The 14,801-nt window shown below is 33.3% G+C and overlaps 1 long non-coding RNA gene across 1 annotated transcript in view; it reads right to left on the reverse strand.

Annotated features, from left to right (window-relative positions):
• The window catches only part of LOC126750585 (uncharacterized), a 41,181-nt gene extending 29,516 nt beyond the window's left edge, over nucleotides 1-11,665 (reverse strand). Inside the window, exons 1-2 of the long non-coding RNA XR_007665762.1 lie at nucleotides 11,031-11,665; nucleotides 2,273-2,478 (exon numbers count right to left, since the gene is read on the reverse strand). This is a non-coding gene — a long non-coding RNA (uncharacterized LOC126750585). The remainder of the gene's footprint in view (nucleotides 1-2,272; nucleotides 2,479-11,030) is intronic.
• Between the last annotated feature and the right edge of the window lie 3,136 nt (nucleotides 11,666-14,801).

The following is a 14,801-nucleotide window of genomic DNA, read 5'->3' on the forward strand; positions in this document are numbered from 1 at the left end:
CCAGAATTTTGTTATACTCGAATCACAAAACAAATTGGCGGCCTGAGAAGTCTAAACACATTTTCCAATTTTTCGAAGATTGGACAAGTTGAAATATTTGGGAGTGGACAGTAAACTTACAACTTAAGAAATAACAGATATCCACTTTTTTTCAAGCTGGATGCCGTCTCGAAAAAATTGGCGGGAGTTTTAAATGTTGTTTATACTTAGACTTAACAAGCGGCCTTTTTGTTTTTATTCCAGATATGAACTCCATGGCACCTTTTAAATTTTTGTTTTCCAAGATATATAACCAAGTTAAACCTGTCATTTTTACGTCAAAATATTCTTTACTATAACTTCCATCGTCTACATAACGAATATTGTACACTTTTTCTCCATTCAGGGATTTTCCTCAAGTCCTGTATTCTAGTGCTTCTCTTAATTTGACTAAATATTGAAGAATAATGGGAAAAGAATATAGCCCTGCCTTATATCTCTCAGTATCTTCATTTCCTCTGTTGTCTCATTTCTGCTTCTGACAAAGAATGATTGATTTCAGTACAGGTTGACTAATATATTGATGTCCCTTTCATCCGAGCCTACATTTTCAAAATTTATACTATATTTCGATGTTTTACTCTATCAAAAGCCTTTTGCTAGTCAACAAAACATACAAATACGCTACAGTTCATGTCTATGCATCTTATTAATCTAAAGTATTTATACCTTGAAGCACCTGATTTTTTAAGCAAGGTGATGAGCTCCAATGTGAGCCACTCGTGCTATATGTTACCACAACGGTATATCTTATTAAGCACATTTATTCTTTTATTTTTTTATTAACCACCTCATGCTACCTTCATTAAAAAGTGTCAAGAACTGTTCATTAATGTTATCAGGTCTCGGGAATTTTATTAATTACTTCATGGATGATATTGCTGCTTTGGCCTCGTCAATGGGGATATCTGGACCTGTATGATCATCTACTTTGGAAGGTTCAGGTCTTGTATTATACAAGAGTTGTTCTGTGTAACTTTCAAGTCAGCAACATTAATTATAGGTTTTCCGTCTTAATAAATTACTAATTTCTCAATTTTTTGACCAAAGTTTTTAGTCAATTTTAAATATTTAAGAATATTTTTTAAATAAGTCCAAAGTTCCTGCGAAAAAAAAATTTGAAATCTACTGAAAATGAGATGTTAATGAGATATTAAATCCTGTGTCTAATAGGTCAAAGTGCAATTTTTGATACCAGCATTTAGATGCCTCTCCTAAATCATATAAAGATTTACAAATGTACTAGATTTATAAATGTAATAGGCTTACAAATGTACTTATTTTCTGCCTTGCAATTTACCTCTACACCATCGGGTATTTTCATAAAAACTGGCTCATTCAAAAATTCAATTCGCCATTCAAAAATGCACATTTTACATCTTATTAACTTATTATAATTAAAATATTTTCTATTGACAAGGGTAAAAGCACTCAAACAGACAACATATTAGTGAAATCACTTTAATGCTGTCACATTAACTCTGATAACCACTGGCATTATTCACTTTCTACCTAAAAACCCATCTTAAGTCGACTGTTTTCACTCCAGATGGTCGTTCAATTAACATGAAATTTTTCATTTCCTGAATCACTGCAGCCACACATCACACTTTTGTAGGCCTCATATTGATAACTGATCACTCTTCCTATCTTTTTATATTCCCATTCCTGATCAAACATTTTTATCTCATCAAAGACAACATTTTTTGCTGAGATTACCTTTTCTTCTTTTGGAGTTCAATATTTTTATTTTATTTAGGTTGGGTTGCGTTGGCTGGTTGCGGTTTGAGTGCCATTTTAAACATACGTCACTTGTCTGTTGATGTTTTAAAATTTTCCAAATAAATACCGCCATTTTCTTTTTAAACTAAGTTGATAATGACGTCATTTTAAAAGTACCGCGAAATCATTTAGGATTTTAAAAATTTGCATCACATCTATAAAAAGCAAATGGCGACAAGCAAATAAAGTTAAGATTGTATGCATGTATGATTGTAAGCATGTATGATAGCCAACTATAAAAAGAAGAAGAAAGAAGGTAGAGGAGCAGGAAATGTTTTATAAGTCACAAAAAGTTGAAAAACTCTTTCGATCTTAATTAAAAATAACGAAATGTTGCTTCTTGTATTCATTGAACCAAGTAACAACTACGTACAAAATATGCAATTTTCTAATAAAATTTTTGGCACTATAAATCATCGCACCTACCCTAAAATGACAATTCTAGAATTACCTTTTATCTTATAAGCCGTTAGGTAATTTTGAAGTATATTATCCTTGTATCACCATCCATCTTAATATATCAGTACCGTTTGCTATGGGGGATATTTAGTAATACACCAGGCCTTACTGAAGAAGTCGTTTGTTATTTATTTGTGAGGAGCGTAAAATGGAAGTCATCTAGATACCGATCTTTTCCCATGCACAATCCTTTCCTTCCTACAATAGCAATTAGTTGTCAACGTAAATCATAATAGACTTATGCGGAAGGTGAAATATATATTATGTAAATATATTTGTGATACTAGCTGTAATATTCTTTTAAAACGAGTAAATAATAATAATAATAATTGTTTATTTATTTTCAAATATACATGCTTATAAATGAAATAATACATAATAAAACTATAAATTATTTGGAATAAAAAGCTACACCAGCCTGCTTGCGAAGAGAGGCAGCTGCTAAAGCAAAGAAAAAATTATTTAAAAAAAATACAAAAATACAAAAATACATGGCCGCAAAGCAGTAAGCAACGAAAAAAAACAATACAGTTTTCAGTTTAAAAATTACAAGAGAAATTAAAGAGAAGAGAAAGAGAAAGAGTGAGCGTAATTAAAAAATCAGAATATAAGCAAGATCAGATAGAAATGAGATAGCATGGTGAGATGATGTGCAAATTAATGATCTTGAAACAATTTGGCTTTAAAATTTCTTCTGAAGACTAGTATCGATAAAGAAAAGTCAATTATCTTGTATTTAATAATTACAGAGGCAATTACATAGGTAAATGATTTCTTAAATGTTTTAATTTTATGAGGTGGTATAGTTAAAAGGCTTAATTTTCTGATATTGATGTTATGAACATCGGTGCGATATTTAATTTTGCGTTGGATTTATGGAGGGCAAAAAATACTGGCGAATGTAAATTACGCAGTCCACTTATATTATTAAGCCACCCTATTTCGGATAATTTGTGAGATATTCTTTGCCTACGCCTTATGCCAAATATAAGTCTCAGACAGAAATTTTGTACTTTTTGAACCCTTTTTATGTCCAGGCTATCCAACGTGACCAGCAAAGTTGAAAAATGATAAAACGAATGTTTCACAGAGCATAGCCTTAGTTTCTTGCGATAAATAATATCTATGTGAATAAATTAGGTTCAACATCGAATATGCCTTTTTTAAACAGAAAGTAAGATGTCCTATAAATTTTAATTTGTAATCCAATATCAAGCTTAGATTTTTAACTGAGTCCTTAAATTCTATTATATTGTTGCCTAGTTTAAGTTTTATACTGTTCTATAAGTGGTTTTTATAAGTTTCATTGCAGAATAGAATGGCTGTCGATTTTCCAAGATTTATTTTTAGTAAATGATCTTTCGAAAATTTCAGTAATTCCCCTAAGTTATTATTTATTTTTGTTCTGTTGACATTGCAGCTAAACTAGGTATAAATGACGAATAAATTTGAGTATCGACTGCATAGATATAACATTTACAATATTTAGTAATAAGGAATTTACAATGTTAAAGGTATATATACTATATAGAATTGGGCCAAGTATACCACCCTGAGGTACTCCTGATTTGACACTCAAGAATTCTGTTTTTTTTCTCTCAAGGCAAACTCTGTTTTCTGTCTGACAAAAATGAATTAATTAAAGAAGGCGATTTTTTCTTATTTTTTAGTAGTAATCCTAATGGGCAGGATCCTTAGTGCGCTTAAAGCAATAAGTGCTTGATTACGAACATTTTTCATAAACCTGATGTTATCTGTTATCCAGGAATTATACGACTTAATTTACCATTTCTTATTGTTAACGGTGCATGTGTATCAAAAATGCCTAATACGGTTAACGTTAAAAAATCTACTTTTGAATCAATATTGTGAATAAGATAAATGGAATTCCAAGATGCACTTTTGATGTCGGCCTGAAACTGAACATAATTAATATGGTCTAGGGATATAAACAAATATGAAGTATTGGGTGTTTCGGCATTAACTAGATTTAGATGGACATAAACAAGTAAGTGATCTAAAATATTAACATCTCGAGTGTCAACATCCTGTACAATTTCAGGATTGCAGTAGATCAAATCGATTAATGCAGAAGTTAAGTGAGATATTCTCGTTCTAAAATAATCTGACTGAGACTAAAGGTATCCAAAATTAAATTTAACTAAATAATATGAGAAGCACATTATCCAGCACATTTATGTTAAAATCACCAAAACACAAAATTTGGTCACAACCGCTATAAAAATTAATTAAAATATCCTCAAAACAATTTAAAAATTCCCGGTGGTTGGTTCCAGGAGGTCTGTTAATATTTCCGATAATAATTGATTCACCCATTATCTCCAACTTTACCCATATAAATTCAATTATTGCCCGGTACTCGCTTTTTAAGATGGAAAACTGAATGTTAGATTTTATATAAATTCCGACCCGACCCCCTCGCCTACTACCAATGCGATCTTGTCTAACGAGATCGTATCCATTTATAGAAGTACTTTCGTAACTTACATTTTGATTTAGCCAGCTTTCTGTTATGCCAAGTATATCATAATGATATTTAGAAATATGATCTTTAAATTGATTGAAATTACTTAGAAAAGGTCTAGCAATAATATGAGCGCAGTGCTTAATACAGTAAACGAAAAAAACAAGGAAAGAAAGAAAAATAAATAAATTATATAAAAGAAAAACATCTTTTCACGTAAAAAAACACCCAAACGTAGAAACTACGAGACAGCTTTACCGCTAACCAAAACTCTTTATTTTTAATCTCGACACGTGTTTCGCTAACGATGTTAGAATATTCGGGAGAAGATGAAAACTAAACTTAAACTACTAACAGATCTCCTTATATACTAATGATGTAACTAATAGAGCGGAAAAAGCAATGAAGCATGAATTTTAGCATTTTAAACACCATTGAGTTCCAGTTCAATTTTGACATAAAATTTAGATGGTCGTAATATTATGTCATGGCATTTTTATTGTACACCGTACAAAATCAAAATGTCAGCTTCTGTATAAGTGACTATAATAAAAAACCGTATAAGTTCATAAAATAATTTGTACAATTTTTAATCCAGTTTTTGCCATTGGTTGAATTTTAGTGGAACAGACTACAACCTAAATACCACAAGAGATTTGATCAATGTCTGGTAGAAAAACCATTATATTATACCATTATATCATATCTAACTATACATATGGATATATTACCCAACTATGAGATATACAGTATCGGAAATAATATAAAATACGTTTTTGGGCATTCGAATTAATGAGATTGATTTGGTGAGGCGACTCATAAGAATTTTAAGGATATACTTGCAAGATTGTTTTGAATCTGAAAAAGAAACAGTGTGTATTCTTTAAAAAGAGAAAAACTATGCAATCACAACTAAACTATATAATTGACTATAAGTGATTGGACTTTTATCCCTGTTAAGAATGTTTTTTTGATTTTTGAATATTGCTAAACTTTCATATGCATCTAATTTTCTATTGTTATTAATTGGTTTAATTAATTTTAAATTGTCTATCCCTACAAAGTGACCAGTATTTAAAACATGTTCAGCCACACTTGACTTTTCAACTCTTCCATATTTCACATATGCTACATGTTCTTTAAATCTCACATTAATTGATCTTCTGGTTTGTCCTATGTACTTTTTATCACAATCGTTGCAATTAATCTCATAGATCACAGATTTTTCATTGGTCTTTATTTTATCTTTTGGGTTTCCTAAAAGATTTGATAAACCATTTTTAGACCTTAAGTTTTCGAAACTCCTATCAAAGCCTCTGGTCAGGATAGGATCGTATGGTATTGCAACAAAAGTTTGCTTAAATTAATTTTTTTGAAATGTGGTAGAGTTTTTAAGATTAACTTTAAACCTATGTCCTCTAATCAGCTTATCAATAATCTTATCGTCATAACCATTGATCCTAGCAATTGTCTTAATTGTTGCTTTTTCTTTATTAAATCTGCTGCTACTTAGAGGAAATGAGACCAAACGATGTACCAAGAAATGCATGCTAGCCATTTTATATTGAAAACAATGGTTAGAGTCACTAGTTATCTATCTAAAAGTATTTGTTTCTTTTCTATAAATATTAAAATCTACCTTATTATTATTTTTGATGACAAGACTGCCTAAGAATGGAAGCTAATTATTTTTTTCTTGTTCGAAGGTAAATTTAATAGATTGAAAACAGTTATTGAGTTGTTCTACAAAATTATCAATATTGAATTTGCTTTTGTCGAACACATTAAACACATCATCAACATATCTTAACTAAACTCGTGGGAAGTAATGGAATGTATTTAACTCAAAACGGTTCCTAAAGAGCTCTGCTAGGAAAGGAGAGAAGAATAGTACTTTGTGACAAAGTTTTGTTAATTTAATTTTTTTTTGGATATTATCGAAACCATTACTTTCCAGAAGTTCAATCAGATATTCCGAAATTTCTGATATGGGAATGCTTGGGAAATAATCCAAAATTTGCATAGATTTATTTAAAAAAAGAAAGTTAACACAAAAAAAACACAGTTTCTCAAGAAATATTAAGCTACTTTACCACCGTAAGTAGGGGAACTAGGGGCAAGACGGGATCATGAGGTAAGATGAGGTACCCCGATTACATCAAAACCTAAAAGTGTGTGACCACCTTTATTGCCTAGAGTCACATGTCCGGACAATACCCGCGCTCAGTGCATCCGAGACATTTGTTCGGTGCGCGTCTGCTCGAGTTACAGCCAATTTACCATTTTGACCTTCGTTGATCTTATTTTATGGCATATTATATCGCTTGCCATAAAGTGTGCAGGAAGTTAAAGTGAAACTTATTATTCCTACTGCAGTGTACCTGTATAGAAGCATCTTTTCACAAAAAAAATTGTTGGTTATATTCGCCTATAAAAGGTAAAAAAATAGCTATTGAAAGACACGTACTTTGGGGCAAGATGGGATACCCTATTTGAGGCAAGATGGGGTATCCAAGTACCCCATCTTGCCCCAATATATTTTTTCATGAAAAATTCAACGGAAAAATTGATTAGTTGGTCAATTAAAATATTATTTTATTTGCAGCAGAATGGTTCGCGATTATAAAAAGAAAACAACGATTGGAGAGAGGTTCAAGGAAAGCATGAAACAAGCGATTGAAAAAGTTTTAACCAAAGAAATGGGTTATCGTAAAGCTGCATCGCAAAACTATGTGCCACAAAGGTGAAATGAAATTGGATCTACCTTTACGGCCAATTACAACTGTTTTCACTGAAAAGGAAGAGAATAAATTGGTCGGATATTTGAAAGGCATGGATGCAAGATTATTTGGACTTAGCATAATTGAACTGAGAAGCTTAGCATACCAACTGGCCATCAAAAATGGCAAGAAACATAGATTTAATGAAACAGCCAAACTCGCCGGTGTTGACTGGGTTCAAGGATTTTTAAAACGTCACAGTGATTTATCTATAAGAAAGCCTGAGACAACCTCAGCTGCTAGGGCTATGGGCTTTAATAAAATATCCATCGCAAAATTTTATAAGCTTTTGGGTGATGTTTTAGATAACTATAAACTAGGACCAGATAGGATTTATAACTGTGATGAAACGGGAGTCTCTTCGGTTTCAAAAACAAAGTCAAAGATAATTTCACGCAAGGGTAAGAAGCAAGTTGGGTCGCTATCCTCAGCTGAACGAGGACAAACAGTTACGGTCGAGATTTGTGTTAGCGTAGCAGGGAATTATATGCCCCCGATGCTAATGTTTCCTCAGAAACGGATGAAAGCCGAATTAATGAATAACTTGGCACCAGGAACAACTTTTCATTGCAATGCCAGTGGATGGATGACAACAAACATATTTATCTCATGGTTCAAAGCTTTCGTCCAATTCAGTGGAGCAAACCTAAAGACAACCCGGTGCTACTTTTACTCGACGGCCACTCTACGCATACAAAGAACATCGAACTTATAGACGTTGCTAGAGAAAACGGTGTGATTATAATCTGCTTCCCACCTCACTGCACTCATCGGCCTCAGCCGTTGGATTATTCTTTTATGAAGCCTTCGAGTATATATTATGACCAAGCTGCAACAGCATAGCTTAGATCTAATCCAGGTAGAGTTATTAGCATGTTCCAAATTAGCGAAATATTTGGTAAAGCTTTCATACAAGATGCCACTATATCTACAGCGATTAACGGATTTCGGAAATGCGGCATATGGCCATTCAACTCTGAGAACTTTACAGATGCCGATTTTCTTGCTGCAGAAACAACTAACAGAAGCCTAACGGAGGATGAGCAAGTTCCTCAATCACAGGCAAATGAAAATAAAGATGGTCTTTCCTCTATCATCCATGAAAAAATTCAGCCAAACTTAACTAAGAATGTAATTCCGGTTGCTATTCCTAGTAATCACTCAACCATAGGTTCTAGTGATGATGTATAGCCATCTACCAGCTATCAGACCCATACAGATCATCATCTCACATCTCCCGGCTACCAAAGCTCAGATGATGAAGATAATTGCCCTTTGAGTAAGCTTGCCGCATTATCTCATAGTCCGTTACATAAAACCTCAGAGGCAAGTGGGTCGCCACCTAAAAGAGTTTGCTCGAATTTTACAGAAAATGTTTGCCGTGACTTAAGTACCAGCTTTGAAAACTGTACTCCAGCTCAGATAATGCCTGTTCCTACTGTAGAAATAAAGGCCAGAAAAAATAATTGCCGTCGAGGCAAGATGGCCATCCTTATGTCAACGCCGTATAAAAGAGAACTTGAAGATCTAAAAACTTCTAGTCCCGAAGAAAAAAAAAGCAAAAAGTGGTTAAAAAGAAAACACCAAAGTCCACTGAAGAATGGATAGCTTGTCAAATATGTCAAAAGTGGTTTCCCAATTCTTGCGCCGGAGTAGAAGACTGTTTAGATATTTGCCATACATGTGATGTTTGTAAATAAACCCGTGCCCGGAGTAAGATTATTCCTTTGTAAAGAAAATTGTGTTTTTTTTAAAGTTAATTGTTTTTATGCCAAGAGAGTTATGGATGTTAATGAAAGAGATTTTAGAATAAACGTTATTTTTTATTGTAATGTTACATTTTTATTGATATAAATGCTTAGCGTCCCCGTCTTTCCTCATGTTCCCCTACTAGAATAAATCATACCCTTGTTATTATTTAATATAGAAATTAGTAAAAGGTACGAACGTTTAGTTCCTGAAAGTATCCAGTTCTTTCATGTTATTGATTTCGGATTGATAGGTTTCTATTTTTTAAAACGGTCAACTGATCATCGTTATTGAAAAACCGCACGAGTACTACTGGCGGCTGATTTATGTTTACCTTCATCTGCTTAAAAACATTTTAAAGCTTTGATCCCAGATTTTCATTAGTTTCAACCGGTATTCCAAAGATTCTGACGTTGTTATTTCAAGACGTTTGCTCCTGATTGTCCAATGCATTTGCCATTCATTTGATTATCACTCTTTAGTTTAGTTACCTCCTGCTGAAGATCCGATATGCACTTATCCTGCTTCTTAAATTTATAAGCGTACTTTTTGTCTATAATTTGGTCTACCTTCTCGATCGGTAAAGATTCCTTTGATTTTTTCAATGTCATTTTCTGATAAAACCATATCGATTTTTAATAAACATAGGTTATACAGAAGATGCAAGAATCAAAATGAGTTAAGAAAGAGGGTAGCAAAGTGCAGGACCGTATTCTTCACGTATATAATACGCTCGAAGGGTTGCCACCGCATAATAATATACCTTGGCGCCGTAATGGCTTCGTGTTTTTGCACGCCCACCAGGTAATTACGTTTTCGAGAGAAAACCCCGAGGAGATTCCGCTCGGTGCTGCGGAAGCGGGCCCCCTGTAATTTAATAAGAGGCAGTTAGCGGCTAACGCGAGCCCAAACTATCTAATAGCCCCCTCCTTCCATCCCTCGATTATTTCAGATGGAAGTAATTTGAAATTTCAGTTTTAAATCAGAGCAAGTCACGGCAATTTTCTGGAAGATGCTTAAATTGAAGCTCTAGTGGTTAAAGGTTAAGAAACCACTCTAAGTCGTTGCTAAGATTTATGTCATTTTTTTCATAAAACAAAATCAAAATTAATGAAAAAACTCATTCTTCATTCAAAAAACACTTGTTGAGAAGAATTTCTTGTAATTTTCAGGAACATAAATAAAATATCATTTTTCATCTGATTAAAGATTGTCCAACCACCTTTTTTAAGAGGCACCTTTCTTAGACAAAACATTTTAATTGGAAATGGCTTCCAATTACATGTATCAGTATTATCAAGAAGAGTAAACATTTAATACCAAAATTGGCAAGAAAACATGTCTCAACCAAAAGTGCCCTAACTTTCAAATTTTTTTTGTAGAAAGATGTTTTTCCATTAAATCTATCCTCAGGGACTCAAATTTGGCTACTCTTGTATCTTGATGAATAAAACTGCCTTTAACTCAGAAATTTCTTGAGTCACAAGAAACAGTTTGAAATGAAATTATTGAGAAAGAAACGCTTTTTATTGAGTAAAAACTCTTTTAAGCCATTTCGAATTACTTCTCAAAATGTTCTCAAGAATAGTGAAAATATACTAAGAAAATTGGTTAAAAAAAATCAAAAAATCCCATCGTTAGAGTGTGCATAAAAAGTCTCATATCTTTCTATGTCTAGATTGTGTCTGCTACTATTTAAGGATAAGTAGATTAATCCAATGGATGGAGAAACTTACCTGATGGTTTTCGTTTGCCTTTTTACGAAGAAAACGTCCGTTTCAGGATAACATCCAAGGACCTGGATGGTTCAAGGACACACCTCAGACGAATCCATGTACGTTTTCCATACTTTCCAATTACTACCCTTTTCCATACGTCTCAATTCTCTGGAAGGTTAATGTTACGTTAAAGTCATAAAATTACGTTAATTATGTAAGAATTCCTCAATCAAATTTTAAAAAGAGTATCTACTCTAGGGCCATTGAATTTCTATTAAACTAAAAGTAAATAGAGGACATAATGGGTCCTAGTAATTCAAATCGATTAAGTGTTCATTTTACTACTGTGGCGGAAGCTATCAAAAAAAGCATCCCTAACAGAAATAATGCTTATATTATTTAAAGAACTTTAAAGGAGCTTAGTTTGGAATATCTTTGTAAAAAATTTCTTTATTTTTTAGTGACAGTAAGGATTTTTGCCAAGTAGATCTGCGCAAACGGTAAAAGCGATTGTGTCATTACTGAGGGCTTGGAAAAGAGGAATTATATGTCTTTATCGGAGTACGATATTCTAAAGATATTTGACTGCATTAGTCATGCTATTCTCATACAAAAACTAGGTTGTCTTAGTTTTTCTAAAAATGTTTTAGCGCTTTCTCGTTTCTATCTCTTTGAAGAAAGCGAAAAGTTTTAGTTAATAATAAATTATCAAATTTGTCACCCTAGCGATATGGGGTACCCTAAGACTCCATTTTGCGTTCGCTTCTCTTGTCTTATTTATATAAATGACCTATTATCATATTTGTAATCCTTTACGAGTCTTTCTATACAGATTATTTACAGATGCGACAAACATGCTTTGCAAGAGAAAATCTAGACTGATTTGTGCAAATATTCGGCTATTAAATGCTAAACAAACTCACAAGCTTTATGTTAGTACTAAAATGTCTCTAACTTAACCAAAAAAGCACCTGTGCAAGACCCAACTCTGCCATATCATACACATCTCCTCAAGTTGTAACTGACAAAATATGGTTATTTAGTGTTAGGTTTGGGTGAATAGGTGAGTAGGTGTGCTAGATCTCACTATCCCGTTTAATTAGTTTTACTTGTATTTTGAAAATAAGAAGGAAAGGTTTCATTATTATTATAAATTTCATGCCAAACGTCAATCGCACTACCCTTTTCCAGAATATCATTCACCTATCTCAAGTATCTGAAGGATGAGGCTCTAATGGAGTCCTTTCCATGTTGTCGGACTTTACCTTACTTATTTATAAGTAACACACTTAAACAAAAATTACATGATATGTTTTTTAAACCAGTTGACATTATCTGCATTTCTAATGAACATTCTGACAAATCGAGAGCTGAATCAATTGACTTCTGTGACTCACAATTCGAGATGTGGAATAGCGACGAGTTCTGCATTAGCTTATAGATGCTTTCCGTAAGGTTGAGCAGTTTTATGTTCTTGATAAGTCTCTTTAGCATTACCCCTGTTGTTGACACAATAATTGGGATTGTTCGCACTTCTCTTATTTCTCATTGTCTTCGTATCTGGTGTTCTAAATCCCCGTACTAAACAATCTTTTTATTATGTTTCGCTTTTAGGTTGTTATTATTAGAAATAGCTACATTAATACGAATTGTCTTCCTAGAAATTTTATTAATTAGTATTAGGTCAGGCCTATTATTACTTACTCGTTGGTCTGTAACTACAGTGCTACTCCCATACAATTTGTGTTGCTTATTTTTAGGAACTGGTTCCGGATTATAGTTATAATATGGTATCTTGTCTGCTAATAAGAGGTTAAGTTCTTCTGCGAGCTGTTGATGTATCATAGTATCTTTGCAATTAGAACATGCCATATATATTCCGTTGGTGTAAAAGTGTGACATCCACCGGTGACGCCACCAACTTTTTATGTGACCAAAAATTGATTTCACTGATACAGCATCCTAACAGACCCAGGTTAGATAAATTGTAGCAGATAATGCAGTACAACTCTATTCCAAGAGAATCATAGATGGACTCACAAACCTTTCATGTTAGAGTAAAACAAAAATCATTAAAGGTTTCAAATCTACATGCACAAGACAAAATAACTAAATTTAATGAGAATGCAAGGCAAATTCAAAGCTTGTGCCGAAGGGACAAAAATATTCACATCCAAGAAACATGTAGAGAAATACATTCTCATTTTAACTCTAATACTACTAAAGACCTGTTTAAGAAAATATAAGTTCTTACCCGAAAATAAAAACAAAAAAATTGGACAGTTAGAAACAGTGAGGCAAAATTGGCTGCTGATTTGGATCAGGTGATTGTAATCTGTATATTGACAATGACTGTCGTATGGACTCCGTTGTCTCACATTCATACCTACATATCACTTTCTACCGTCGAGTCATCTACTAACTACACTCTAAACTCTAAATAATTTTGTGTTGGTATTACTTAATTATGAATAGCAACAAGAAACCCTTCAATTTAGGGGAAAAGCTGTCCTGAAGTCAACCAGTAGTTCGACACCGCTATGTTGACATACTGTTGTTGAACTTCGTGAATATGCCTATGTAACCACTACATGGAATTCCCATCCAAGCTTGCAATTTTTCTTGCTCAGTTTTATGGTGTATGAGTATCTCAAGCTCCTAGAGTTTAAGTGGTATTGAGTCCTCTGCTGCATATCCCGACGATGAATGACTGATGTTTCAGCCTTTTTTAAGAAAAAGGATCGCAAGTTATTAATCTGCTGAGTCAACGGCTTTCCTATGTCGGCCATTCCTGTTCCTCCTATTGTCGAGGTAGCGTAGTTCGTTCTACGGCACTGCGCGGAGGATGTTTATTGGCTTTCGTTAGGAGTACTCTAGCCTTTTTTCGCAGATTTTCGATATCCGTTTAAGTTCATCCTTTAATACCGAATGAGTAAATTAATGAACTGACTCTATATGTATTAATAGCTTTAAATAGGTTTCTGCTATTAAGACTTCTTCTAAGGAGTCGTCGCATTCTTGTAGTGAACTTAGTAGTCAGCTCATTCTTAATAGTTTTATGGTGTATTATTTGCGCCTGGTACAATCCTAGACTTTGTAGGATTCTTCTTCGTCCATAGCATTAATTATCTGACCGTTTTTTGTTTAAAAATCACCGGGTTGTAGTTAACCCTTAATAATGTTCTTAGTTTGGCAGTTATTCAGTCCAAATTCAGTAATTCCTATATTATTAGAGAATTTTTTCATTATTTTAAGCACATGATCTAGTTGATTTCATTCGAAAATTTTTTAAGTGATCCATATAAAGTAGATGTTTTACTCTTGTTCGTTCTCTATTATCCTGTTATCGGCCAAATCCGTACCTAGTTGAATTGAGTTGGCTAGAGAGTGGGTTCATGGCAAGACAGAACCAAAGTGGACTTAAGGAATCTTCCTGGAAAATACCCCTATGAATAGGAATCAAATTAGTTCTAGTGCAGTTACCGTTAGGCACCTGAAGTTTTATTGATGTTTGGCAAGATGCCATAGTGAATTTTAAAAAGGAAATGATGTGGTTATCTATTTTGTACAATTTAAGTACATTAATAAGGCATTTATGTGGAATTGCATAAAATGCTTTTCGGTAGTCAATGTAAGCTGCGAAAAGGCTTCTCTTGTTGTTAAATGTCTGATTGCAAACTATGGAATTGATAATTAGTTGTTCTTTATATCCCATGGCACCTCTGAAACATCCTGTCTCTTAAGCCGCTATGATGCTATTTTGGCCACAATGTTTGTAAATACGTTTTG

The sequence above is a fragment of the Anthonomus grandis genome, chromosome 2 (assembly GCF_022605725.1).
Source record: "Anthonomus grandis grandis chromosome 2, icAntGran1.3, whole genome shotgun sequence".
NCBI classification, from domain to species: Eukaryota; Metazoa; Arthropoda; class Insecta; order Coleoptera; family Curculionidae; genus Anthonomus; species Anthonomus grandis.